This window comes from Aulonocara stuartgranti (genome assembly GCF_965226115.1).
Source record: "Aulonocara stuartgranti genome assembly, chromosome: 12".
Classification (NCBI taxonomy): Eukaryota; Metazoa; Chordata; class Actinopteri; order Cichliformes; family Cichlidae; genus Aulonocara; species Aulonocara stuartgranti.
Window position 1 is genome coordinate 27,618,042 of NC_138948.1, and position 13,385 is coordinate 27,631,426.

Here is a 13,385-nt window from a genome sequence, read left to right on the forward strand (position 1 = left end):
TGTTGTTGGAGCTGTCTGCCTTGGCATTGTTAGAGCACCAGTTTAACAGCCTGGCTGTGGCCAGATCACAAGGGCTGTAACTGCTGGATGAAAGGGCTTCACCAAAAGGTGCTAATGGAAACGTCCTGAACCTGAAACCCAAGCCTCTCTGTCAAAACCGCAGAGGGGAAGGGGGTGAGAGAGCGAGGTCGAAGCAGACGCTGAAATCTAGAGAGGCTGCGGTTATTTCTCCCAAGTGAGAGGGTCATAGTGGTAACAGCGTGTCTTTGCAGTCATTGCTTGTGGATGGGGGACAAGGGTGTCAGTCATCACAAGAAAGAGGAGTTGTGGGAGGGGATTGGGGAGGTGAGGATACCAAACAGTTTGTGTCAGCACGCAAAGGACACGAGGCTATCTGAGCAGGTGTTTGCGGACCATCGGCTGTCGGCCCGTTTGACAGTTAAAAGTCTGCCTACACTGAAGACTGTCAACAGCACTTGACACTTAAGACGGCACTTAAGGCACAAACATTTTGTTTAGCCTCCTTTTGGCCTCCCTCTCATGCGACTGAAGGTACGCATCTTCTCAACATCTGTAGTGAAGATGAAACGGAATAATAATTGCACGCACCCATTAAAAAGGCCTCTGTTCTTCTTGCGAGCTTCAGACACAGACTTCGTTGTCGAAAGAAAGAAGTTCAGTGGGTTGTTACATTGAGGCCGAAGTTAAAACATGCACACAAATGCATAGCAATTTTTGTCAAATTCAGGGGTGATTTTAGCCCATTTTTGGGGGTGCTTCAGCAGATTTCTTACTTTTTTTTGACAATATTTGCTGTTTGTGTGACACACTACTAAAAATATAAAAAGCATACAGTACTGTACTTGTTTGAGACGTAACATTTTAACAACAAAAGTATAGATAACCCCCCCTCCCAAAATGGTTTGTTCCAGCTCGCCTCTCCCCTGCTCTGGCTCTAGCGCTCTTGCTGCCAGAGCGATGCTGGCTGAGACGCAACGGAGCGGAGGTGTAAGTGCCTGGCTTAAAACAGGACATATTAGCTGCATTTAACCTTCAGTTACTCTTTATATAGTTAGGTAGGAGTCAGACCATGTTTCTTTTTAGCTGAAAAACATTACACCAGGTAACCTGCTGTGTTGAAAATGTGTTTTTCTACAATGTTTGTTGCTCTGTAGTAAAATCAGTGACATTTGAACGTCCTGTTGCTCCCATTGAAATGTATACAGCCTATTTAAAATCTAAAACTTTAAATTGGCCGTAGCCTGCTGTTGGTTACCACTGTCCTGTATGAAACTCCTGTTGTGTGTGTGTGTGTGTGTGTGTGTGTGTGTGTGTGTGTGTGTGTGTGTGTGTGTGTGTGTGTGTGTGTGTGTGTGTGTGTGTGTGTGTGTACAGAGAGACAGCCAGGTTCATAATGGATATAAGGAAATTTTTTCAAAAAAAGGAGCCACATTCAGGTAAAAGTGTAAAATCAAATGATCCATCAATCAAGAATAATGTTGGATCAGTGTTTCAATATTTATATCTTTTATTAGATGTACATGTGGTTTGGTTATTTGCCTTTTGGTTGAAAGTACACTGACAGAGGACTTTTTGTTAGTGATCTTAATAGAATTTTTTTCATATTAATGTAATTTTTTCATCTAATTGAATACAATCTATTTGTGTATGATTGTCAGTCCAAAGAGGGAGAGAGAAAGAGGGGAACGCGAGGAGAAAGTACAAGGTCAGGAAGAACCAGGTAAGAAAACAGACAGGGAACAGTGACACAACAGAAACTGTTGAACTGACAAAGAGAAAAAAAACCCTCACACAATCTGGAAGTTGTGTTCTCCCTATATTAAAGCAGCTATACAGAATCTGCAAAACAAACTGGTTTGAAACAGTTTTGACCCTCTTTAACAACATTCCAACATAACATTATCATTGATTGGGGAGATTACAGTAGAGCCACAACTTTAGTAAAATCTCAGCCAGTAATAGGTAGGCCAACTTTTGGACCGTCCAGTTGTCTGTATGACTGCCGCAGTACGTACATCACATTTGCACACTATCAAAAAGTGCCAAACAGAGTCCGGTGGAGTGAGGAGCTGTAAAGAGAAGCAGATGCTCTGTTTATATTCTAAAAATGTTTTAAGCTAGCTTGTTTCAAAGGTTCTGTACAGCAGCTTTAAATGTTTTCCAAAAGCACATATACACTTAACTTATCAGTGTTTCTCAAACGTTTTACAGTGTGTACCACCTGATAAAAATGTCAAGCTCTCCCAAGTACCACTATGAAAGCATGAAAGTCATAAATCTTACAACACAAAATTATTATTATTAAATTAGTAAAATTAGTATCTGCAATAAAGATTTTTTTATACATTGTATACATTCTACGACAGGCAAAGTTGCCTCCATTTTTATAGATTTTATTAATATTTTGTAATAATCTATTTGTAATAATTTATTCTGTTTTGGGAGTGTTTTTTTATGTATCTGTATTATATTATACATACACATTAAAAGTGAATCTCTGTCCAAAAAATGCACTCAGTTTACTTTTTACTCACTGTGAGCATCATTCATTATTCTCCTCCAGTAATTAAGGTTAGGATATGTATTTTTTTTCTATTCCAATCCATTCTTCTTTTGCAGCATTTAAATAACCTTGATCAGATTTGATGGTTTTGTTACAGACTTTTCAAAAAAGTGTTTTGCCTTTCTTTCACAAATGTGGGGATTAAATTGTGTTAAAATTCATAAAACAGTGATGTCATGGTCTGTGACAAGGACCCAGGCACAGAGAGACTTGATGAATTTAAGAATCTTATGATTTAATAAAGAAATTTGCAGACTTGCACAGAGATGGTAAAATTCTGATGACTGATAACGGAGATGAAGACAACAGATGATGAGGACAGGGAGGATGCAGGGGTTTAAATGCACCAAAGTGACAGTCAGAGAGAACTCGGGACAACAATAAAGGATGCAGGGACTGACAGAGACAGGTTTATCTTGCCTGGCTGGGCAGCTCTCTGGGTGCTCAGCACCCTCAAAGCTCTGATCCTAGAATCGCCCCTGGTCAAATTACAACTAGATGCAGTGTGTTTGCCAAGTTAAGATTTAAGAGGTGTTGAGATCAAACACAAAGAAAACACAAAGAAAACTTTAAAAGGCACAGCGTTTATGCACACAGACTGGTTCTGGAGGATACAAACTGAAGCTAATACTAACACAAATCAAAATGACTTTCAAATATTTCAGCTTCATTTAAAAATATAACATATTTTTTGTTATAAAAAAGGATTTCAAGCTCATGTCATACAAAATTTAAATCATGTGCATTTAGAGTTTCAAAAAATAGTACCAGAGCCAGACTTATGCCAGGTTTACTGGCTTTTATTCATTAGTTGGGGAATGGTGTTAATTAGTGTTATTTTCACTAACTTTAGTCTAATTGTCATTATATTCATATTCAATCAATTCAATCATAGTAAAGCTAACATGGCCTTGTCTGTAGTTTTATATGCATCGGGCTGATATAAGTGTCTCATTTGTGTCATTTGAAATTTGTCAACAAACTGAATGAGCTCAAACTCTGTACCGTCACAATAAATGTAACAAAACACTGACACTGAGGCTACGTCCACACTTCCACGGGTATTTTTGAAAACTGAGATTTACCGTTTTCGTTTTAAAAAATAGTCCCATCCACACGTAAACGCAAAAATGAAGGAAAACGCTGCTAGGAACATGCCAAAGCAACAGGTGGCGATATATTCCTAACCTGTAGAAATGTTGGCCAATCAGAAGTCTAGAAACCTCGGTGGGAAATAGTAAACAAAGATGGGGCATAGAAGCAGAACCGAGTCGTATGTGTGAAGGGACAGTAACTGTGTGTGTATATGTAAGCATTTAAACACTGCAGAGAGTACAATTAACAGTAACAGTATTGTAGAAATTCATTTCACCAAAACAATAACGTGGTGCACAGTGTGACGTCAAAAATGGCGCACACCTTTTACGCTGCGTTTTCTCCGTTTTCTACGGTGGCTGGGAAGTGCAAAGCGCAACAAATTAAAAAACGGCAACAAATTAAAAATCCACAACAAATTAAAAAACGGCAACAAATTAAAAATCCACAACAAATTAAACAACTGCAACAAATTAAAAAACGGCAACAAATTAAAAATCCACAACAAATTAAAAAAACGCAACAAATTAAAAATCCACAACAAATTAAAAATCCACAACAAATTAAAAAACCGCAACAAATTAAAAAACCACAACAAATTAAAAATCCACAACAAATTAAAAAACCGCAACAAATTAAAAATCCACAACAAATTAAAAAACCGCAACAAATTTAAAAACCGCAACAAATTAAAAAACCGCAACAAATTAAAAAACCGCAACAAATTAAAAATCCACAACAAATTAAAAAACCGCAACAAATTAAAAAACCACAACAAATTAAAAATCCACAACAAATTAAAAAACCGCAACAAATTAAAAAACCACAACAAATTAAAAATCCACAACAAATTAAAAAACCGCAACAAATTAAAAATCCACAACAAATTAAAAAACCGCAACAAATTAAAAATCCACAACAAATTAAAAAACCGCAACAAATTAAAAATCCACAACAAATTAAAAAACCGCAACAAATTAAAAATCCTTGACGGAAAGGGATTGTCTGAAATACCGGAAGTGGAGAGTGATGTCACGAGAGGGGGCGTGGCCAGGATTTTTGGTTGAGGCGCCATGTTTCTGGGCCGAACAAAGCGCTAGCGAAAGAGGAGCGAAAGTACACGGATAACACCAGCTATGGTTCGTACTTGCTGTGCTGTCGGTTGTAAAGTTAGATCGCACGACCGGCAAGGGAATAAGGTTGAAAATGGTTTATCTTTTCATTCTTTCCCCACCTGGAAGCAACATGAGGCAGCTCATGTATCGGATGTTACCAAAAGAAGGCGTCTAGTCTGGATAGCAGCTGTGAGACCAGCTGATATCCAGTTCTCTTCCTTCTCCAAATATCTGTTGGTGTGCTCCAGACATTTTCATTCCGGTAAGTTATAGATATGTTCATATCACTCTTTATCGGTCTTTTAAGTCTGACATCACTAGCCATGTCTTGGCTCAAACTCCCAAGAGCACCTGCAGGTCCATAAATCACACGATCACTGTGGCATCACTGAGTGTTGAAAAACTATCTAAAGTCTTTCATCTGTAATAAAATGATCAGCGTTCTGCTCTACCATGTGTAACAATTGAGTTTATCATCCAGGCATCCATGAAAACGAAATTAGCAGGAAGTTAGCTCGCTAGATTCCATCTAAATACAATATAGCATGTCCTAACTGAGGGATTTTGGAAACAAAGTCAAACGTACAGCTCTGCTATCACTTCCAACATAAATGAAGACAGAAAACTAAACAGCAGTGACGTTTGTAGGGTACTGAAGTTTGGCTAGCTGGTGTAAAACGATGTGCTACGTGACCGTTAGCGACACAGCTATGTTAGCATAATATAAACACTAACTTTTTCCACTTGATAAAAGTTATCGTGAGGATTCTCGGTGGTCAGGAACAACGGCGCTTCGTGTCCATCCCGTGTAGATGTTAGTGAAACTGTTGGGAAGACAACATGAACATTTTATTTATACTGTATAATCTGCAGATTCTGACAGAAATCTGCATATCCTTTGAAGCACCGCTCCTCTCTAAAATTGCAATAAGGATAATTATTAGGCCATATGTAAATAACAAAATAACTTAAAGCAAAGTCTGAAACAAGTCTTTATATTTAAGGGCCATCAGTCAAACAATACTGTTTGGTCTGGGTCTAAACAGAGCGTGTTGTGTGTGACATCTGCTTTTGCATATGTGGGCCACTTTGAGGGTTCACAAAGGAGCACGTTTGCTGTCACATTTTATTTGTAGTGTGAACAAGCAGACAAAAAAATCGGAATTGAGCATTAAGACCTGCAGTGTGAACGTAGCCATAGTGAGTTCAGTGCATTGATGTGACATTGTCCTGAAGGATTTAGTTATTCTCAGTGGTTAAAGAAATTGCAATTATTTATTTATATTTATTAGAAATAATCCTAATTACATATCTTGCTTCCGTGTTTGTCCTTTGTCACAAAAATACATTTTTTACTATAATACATTGATTAATGACCTGCAGAATCTCCTTATCATATTACGTGTCCATAATTGTCACCTAAAGTCAAACTTTATGCTTTCTCCATAAAGTGATTACATACTTTAGTTTCATTTTCTGAAGTCAGGTTTCTGAAAGAGAACAGGCAGATTTGGAATATAACATGCAGCGTTCTATAGATGGATACATAAAAAAAATGGAAAATTACATGTATGTGCTAACTTTCTAAACACTTTGTTACATTTATGATAAATGGATTTGAAAGTAGATAAAACACATTTATGTTGGCCTTAGCTCATTAGAGTCTATGTCTTTAAATTAACTAGTAACTTGTATGTTTCAGGTACTGCACTCTCAAAGACTGAATGAACCAGCATTGCAGCCATGGGTCATTGTGAGCATCACAGGGAAGGTTGAAGCCGCCCACTGCACCTGTATGGCCGGAGTCGTGGAGACCTGCAGCCATGTCGCTGTTCTTCTTTTTAAAGTAGAAGCAACAATGCGGATCTGTGGCACAAGGGCTGTTACAGATGAACCTGCATACTGGGTTTTGCTGGGTAATATGACCAAGATACAGCCAGAGGTTGGCCATAAGATAGACTTCTCCTCTTCAGCTGCCCAAAAACGGCTCTGGATCAAAACATAAACAGACCATCCGTATTGAAAGGTATAAGGAGCCGTCCTCAAAAAAGAAAAATCCCACCTGCTACTGTGGAGGAGTTGTCACTGCTATTGGATACTTTGCTGGAGCACAGTAAAGCTGTGGGTTGTGGGAATGACCCATAATGTTTTATATAAGGGTCTAGATTTATGCCTGAAGTGCACTGCCATGTAAATAATTTGCATTTACTGAATATGTACTGACTGAGTACCACTGTTCAAAAGTTCAATAAAGAAACAAACTAATTTTTGCCTCTTTTTTATTATAGAACATCACATCAGTTACAATGTAGAATCCATGTCATTTATAGTTTATAAAAGACAAAATGTTTACACAAAATCATGACAGCATTTACACGATATCACCCACTACTAACACTACTTAATTTACTATCAATTACTTCAATTTATCTTCTGAAAAGTTACCGCTATTTATACAGCACAAGACTTAAGAATATTTAACAGGAGCAAGTTTCATTTTCCCCTGGTTTTACTACCACACTGTTCATCAAAACGGCAGCAAACCTTCACCATCTTATCCAGAAGGGTCACCTCTTCACCCTCACATGGAAGAAGTAATCTGATTGGCATGGTGGTATGTTTGAAGCAGGTCCCTTGTGTAGCGCTGGAACCCAGTCACGATGTTTCATCCATTTCATTGGCTGGTCTGCTGCAATAATGCCAAATAATTAGCAAGTCTATAAATAGCACGTAGTTCTGCAAAATCACTCATTAGGATGTTTTTTTTTTTCTAATTTGCTATGACCTCAGAGTGCATCGAAAAGAAAACTAATAGGCTATCTGGTCTTTAAGTGATGGTGTGACAAATCCTGCTTCCAGGCCTGAAGTAGTCTGCGTTTAATATGGGTTTTGTGTTGTTAACATGTTTAATGTTTTGTATTGTCTTCTATTTAATCTCAAAAAACTCCTAAAAACAGTAAGTGATCACTGTTGGCCTCCCACTGCTTCTATCACCACTAATCATTTGAAAGCTCAGTTTTTAAAACCTTACGATGTAGCTACAGCCCAGCCCATGCAGCAGTATATGAATGACTAATCCTATTCATCCTTGTGGATGGATTATCTCAGTTGTTCTCCTGGCTGAAGTTTGGTCCGTTTACAGCATCCTGCCACCAGCATTTGTTCCTGACCACCGAGAATCCTCACGATAACTTTTATCAAGTGGAAAAAGTTAGTGTTTATATTATGCTAACATAGCTGTGTCGCTAACGGTCACGTAGCACATCGTTTTACACCAGCTAGCCAAACTTCAGTACCCTACAAACGTCACTGCTGTTTAGTTTTCTGTCTTCATTTATGTTGGAAGTGATAGCAGAGCTGTACGTTTGACTTTGTTTCCAAAATCCCTCAGTTAGGACATGCTATATTGTATTTAGATGGAATCTAGCGAGCTAACTTCCTGCTAATTTCGTTTTCATGGATGCCTGGATGATAAACTCAATTGTTACACATGGTAGAGCAGAACGCTGATCATTTTATTACAGATGAAAGACTTTAGATAGTTTTTCAACACTCAGTGATGCCACAGTGATCGTGTGATTTATGGACCTGCAGGTGCTCTTGGGAGTTTGAGCCAAGACATGGCTAGTGATGTCAGACTTAAAAGACCGATAAAGAGTGATATGAACATATCTATAACTTACCGGAATGAAAATGTCTGGAGCACACCAACAGATATTTGGAGAAGGAAGAGAACTGGATATCAGCTGGTCTCACAGCTGCTATCCAGACTAGACGCCTTCTTTTGGTAACATCCGATACATGAGCTGCCTCATGTTGCTTCCAGGTGGGGAAAGAATGAAAAGATAAACCATTTTCAACCTTATTCCCTTGCCGGTCGTGCGATCTAACTTTACAACCGACTGCACAGCAAGTACGAACCATAGCTGGTGTTATCCGTGTACTTTCGCTCCTCTTTCGCTAGCGCTTTGTTCGGCCCAGAAACATGGCGCCTCAACCAAAAATCCTGGCCACGCCCCCTCTCGTGACATCACTCTCCACTTCCGGTATTTCAGACAATCCCTTTCCGTCAAGGATTTTTAATTTGTTGCGGTTTTTTAATTTGTTGTGGATTTTTAATTTGTTGCGGTTTTTTAATTTGTTGCGGTTTTTTAATTTGTTGTGGATTTTTAATTTGTTGCGGTTTTTTAATTTGTTGTGGATTTTTAATTTGTTGCGGTTTTTTAATTTGTTGTGGTTTTTTAATTTGTTGAGGTTTTTTAATTTGTTGCGGTTTTTTAATTTGTTGTGGATTTTTAATTTGTTGTGGATTTTTAATTTGTTGCGGTTTTTAAATTTGTTGCGGTTTTTTAATTTGTTGTGGATTTTTAATTTGTTGCGGTTTTTTAATTTGTTGTGGATTTTTAATTTGTTGTGGATTTTTAATTTGTTGCGGTTTTTTAATTTGTTGCGGTTTTTTAATTTGTTGTGGATTTTTAATTTGTTGCGTTTTTTTAATTTGTTGTGGTTTTTTAATTTGTTGCCGTTTTTTAATTTGTTGCGGTTTTTTAATTTGTTGTGGATTTTTAATTTGTTGCCGTTTTTTTATTTGTTGTGGATTTTTAATTTGTTGCCGTTTTTTAATTTGTTGTGGATTTTTAATTTGTGGCCGTTTTTTAATTTGTTGCGCTTTGCACTTCCCAGCCACCGTAGTTTTCCTCATCCACACGTAAATTAAAAAACTGAGTTTTCGAAAATATCCACCCTAGCAGGCGTTTTTAAAAATCTCCGTTTTCAGTGACCACAAACGCCATTTACGTGTGTACGAAATCTGACAAGGCATAGAAAAATCTCAGTTTTCAAAAATACCCGGGTACGTGTGGAGGTTGAACTAGATGTAATGTAATGACTTCAGCTTTCTATGCTCATTTAGTAAATTGGTTAAGGAACATTCTAGTCATGTTTCCCCAAAATAGTTTGCATTTGAAAAATTATGTACTCAAAAATCATAAATTCTTCTCAGCTGGCCTACCATGTTTGTAATTAAATAATTTATGTAAATGAAAAACAAAACAAGAATGACTTTGAAAGGAAGATAAAAACCTGCTTCGAGCTAAGAATCAGCACGCTTTGCTCTTAGTAATGATCTTAAGAGCTCAAACCTGGCATGGGTCTGTCACATCCAATCTGCACTGATAATTTTACTACACTGTTATAACAACAATCTTTAAACATTCTGTCTGCTCCTTTTTTTTTTATCTCCCTCAAGTCCCTGGCTTCTTATCGGAGTCAATAAGACTCTTTTCAAAGCCCAAGTCAACATCTTTTTCCATTACAAGGAGAAGCAACTGCCTTGTTTGTAGGAGCTGTGAAGCATCAAGACGAATGTGTGCATTTCCATGCGTGTGAGATAGACAACCCCGAATCCATATAGATTCATGTGTTGTTTAATCACAGGAAAAAACAAGCCTTCCCCAAGATGCCATCTACCATACTTTGGAGATAAAAACTGAAGCAAATCAAACAGGATGTATGAAGCTTGCATGTCAAACAGCTCCGAACAGGACAACTTTTAACCAAACGTAGCAGTGGCTTCTTTTTTAATGGAGTTGGATCTATCGCAGGTTCCCCGGCCGATCACTCCGGAGGCACTGAGACAGCGATGTGAAATGAAATCACTCGGTATAAAGTTTGATAATAATGTCTGGGACATCTCTTGAACACCGCACACGTAAAAGTTAAACAGCCATTGCACTTTTTCAGAGTGGAAAAAGGAATAAAGCCCAGAGGCGCATTCCATAACTGGGTTACCAACAGCTGTCACAAGAGCGAAATGTGTGAAAACAAGACATTTTTACCACTTCTATAATTCAGTTTCTGGATCATTTCACCGCGTTCACTTCATAGCACTGCTTCTTTTGTTACATCTTATTTGCAGGTTACAGAAATCTTAATCCTGCCTTTCATCTGCATATATTTATGATGTTTTGACCTTTAAACTTAAGAGGATATACCATCAGAGGGTAAATCTTCCCCCAAAATATGGACCATCATGCTGCAACATCTATATTCTGGGAAATGAGACTGACGGGTTATTTAGTGCTGTTTTGATATTTGAGCCTGAGGAATGCCTACAGATACAGTGATCCCTCTGTCTGAGAAGGAAGATTCATAGATGAGGTAAGACTGCTTACAGCTATGAAACAAAATCTGAAACAGATTAAAAGACATTTTCCTCAGCTTGATTCATGTTTCTTTCAGCTCGCCCAGGTGTTACACCTCAAAACAGAGAGCGGCACAGACAGCAGGAAGGAAGGATGTGCATATACACTCATGCATATGTTTGGAAGAAATGCAAAACACTTTTTTTTTCGTTTTGTCAGTGCTTTGAGAGCTGCAGTGTCAACATTTTGGCTTTCTAACATCTTTGCCACATTACTTCATGTTAGTCTCTGCAGACATTCAACATGAGAATTGATCTTGTACTGTGTGTAGATCATAGGCTGTACATTGCAACAACAACAACAAAATGCTGCAACTGCAGTGACGTCCCCTGTTACTGCTTTTTGAAGCATCAGCTTTAGCATTCTGGCAGCCTCCCTGTTAGATCTGTGGCTAACGTATAAGGATTAGAGTTACTAAATACTAAATTATCAGTTAATGCAAGCAAGCTTGGTTAGTAAGCTCCATTCCTAAACTGTTGGGCTGCACAGACACAGATACAGATACAGATTAATACACCAAGATCCTTGAAATCATCAAAAATAAAATACACACATATTGGATGGGCTAAACATTACATCAAATAATATTATTTGTTGGAATATTTCATTAAAATATTAAAATAATAAAGGGCAAAAAAGTGATGGCAGCAATATTGAGGTGAGTTCTTGAAGCTATTCTTCACTTTTCTGTCAGTAAGCACTGCTGGTTTTGCCATCTTTACCTGCTGTTGGCCTCTGTTAGCGGCTGTTAGCCGCTATTAGCCTCTGTTAGCTGCTGTTAGCCCACATTAGTGAAACATGTGGCTCTAATATGAGAATGTAATCAAACTGTTTATTAGAGGGAAAGTGTGATTTTGAGCCCAACAGCTTAACCTTAGCTGGCATGTTAGCTTATAACTAGTTGTTGTTGTTGTTGTTGTTTAGCCGACTCGGTAGCTCACTGGAGACAGGAGCACTGCATGCCTTATCTACTGACAGTAACTGCGACAACATTGGGACTAAATAAACATGTTTATGCATGTTATTTTGTATTTTCTCAATTCTAAACAGGGTCAGAAATATACATTCACCCACACTAACATTTGGTTAAATGTTTGGATGCAAGTTGATGGCTACCAGATGCTTTTGGTAGCCATCAAGAAGCTTCTGGTATAATTCTGGCAAGATAGTCTGAAGGCCCTTTTCACATAGGACATGGCACCTGCAGCCCTGCACTCTGAAACACATTCATTTCTATTGACTGCATAGCGCAATAACGGTTTCCCACTGCGCTGAGCAAGTCCAAACTCAACCCAGTTCAATTTTAACTGCTGCGTGCTGTGACGTACCTTTGCGCGACCAATAGAAACGAAGCCTAGAGTTGCATTAAGTTCAACCACACGATGAAGGAAAACATTCTATTCATCTGTGAGTTTGGTGAGCTTTCTCGCACAAGTTTACATGCATATATCAGCAATTTAAACAGGTGAGCTATATGAATGTTCGCCCTTCCCCAAGAAGGTCAGAATTAGATTTTGTTTTTGTATTATGCAGTAAACATAATCATCTGTGATGTAAAATTTGGCAACAAGCGGGTTGATCGGGATGTATTTCTGTGCCACCCTCAAGTGGCTATTCAGGAAACTGCAGTTATTGGCACTTGTTCCACACTGACTGCGCTGGCTTCATTTTTCAGCCCCGGAGGTTGCTGCTTGTTACAGACACTGATTGTTCCAGCTTGTCTTCATACCTGCTCAGGTTTCATTGCAAGGCTTGTCAATCCCTCCCCAGGACTTCAAACACAGCACTGAATCTGTCACCTGCACCTTCACTCATCCCTTCACACCTTGCAGCAGCAAGATGGTAAATTACCCATAATTACTTTGGTTTGAGCCTAACAAAGACATTTTGTTTGCTTTTGTATTATTATTGGAACCTTGCATTCAAACTAGTTCTCTCTCTAATTAAAGATGACGTCTTTCCAAAGTATAGATATCTGCTGTGCGGCAAAAAGAAAACTTCAGCTGTGCCTGACTTTTTTTCGCACTAACGCTGAACATGAAAGCAAATAGAAATAGCCAGAGAAACGTCTGCGAAAGACACTCTTCAGTGTTCTTGCGAATCTAAATAAACTTTAGAGAAAAAGACTCCACATGTGGCTCCTTAAAAAAAAAAGAAAAAGAAAGAGACCCATGCACCAGATGAAAAGACAATGACAAAACACGCCTTCTTCTGGCGAGAGAATCACAGCTAATAACAGCACAAGACAATGCCATTCCTATGCTTGCGCTTCATGCCTCTTGCTATTAGACGGTCTCATTATTTTTCCCTTTGTCTTAATGCAAAGTGAAAACAAATTTGGAAAGCAATGAAAAGTTGCCCAATCACTTAGATCTCACACACTCTGTG

At 38.3% G+C, this 13,385-nt stretch overlaps 2 long non-coding RNA genes across 2 annotated transcripts; one reads left to right on the forward strand and one right to left on the reverse strand.

Annotated features, from left to right (window-relative positions):
- The first annotated feature begins 4,971 nt into the window (after positions 1–4,971).
- Positions 4,972–7,059, forward strand: LOC309719653. The gene is made up of 2 exons (XR_014280278.1): positions 4,972–5,056; positions 6,497–7,059. It is a non-coding gene; the product is annotated as an uncharacterized lncRNA (long non-coding RNA).
- LOC309719652 lies at positions 5,051–8,971 on the reverse strand. Its single transcript, XR_014280277.1, has 3 exons — positions 8,478–8,971; positions 6,586–7,483; positions 5,051–5,618 (listed from the first exon to the last, which is right to left on the reverse strand). It is a non-coding gene; the product is annotated as an uncharacterized lncRNA (long non-coding RNA).
- Positions 8,972–13,385: the final 4,414 nt, after the last annotated feature.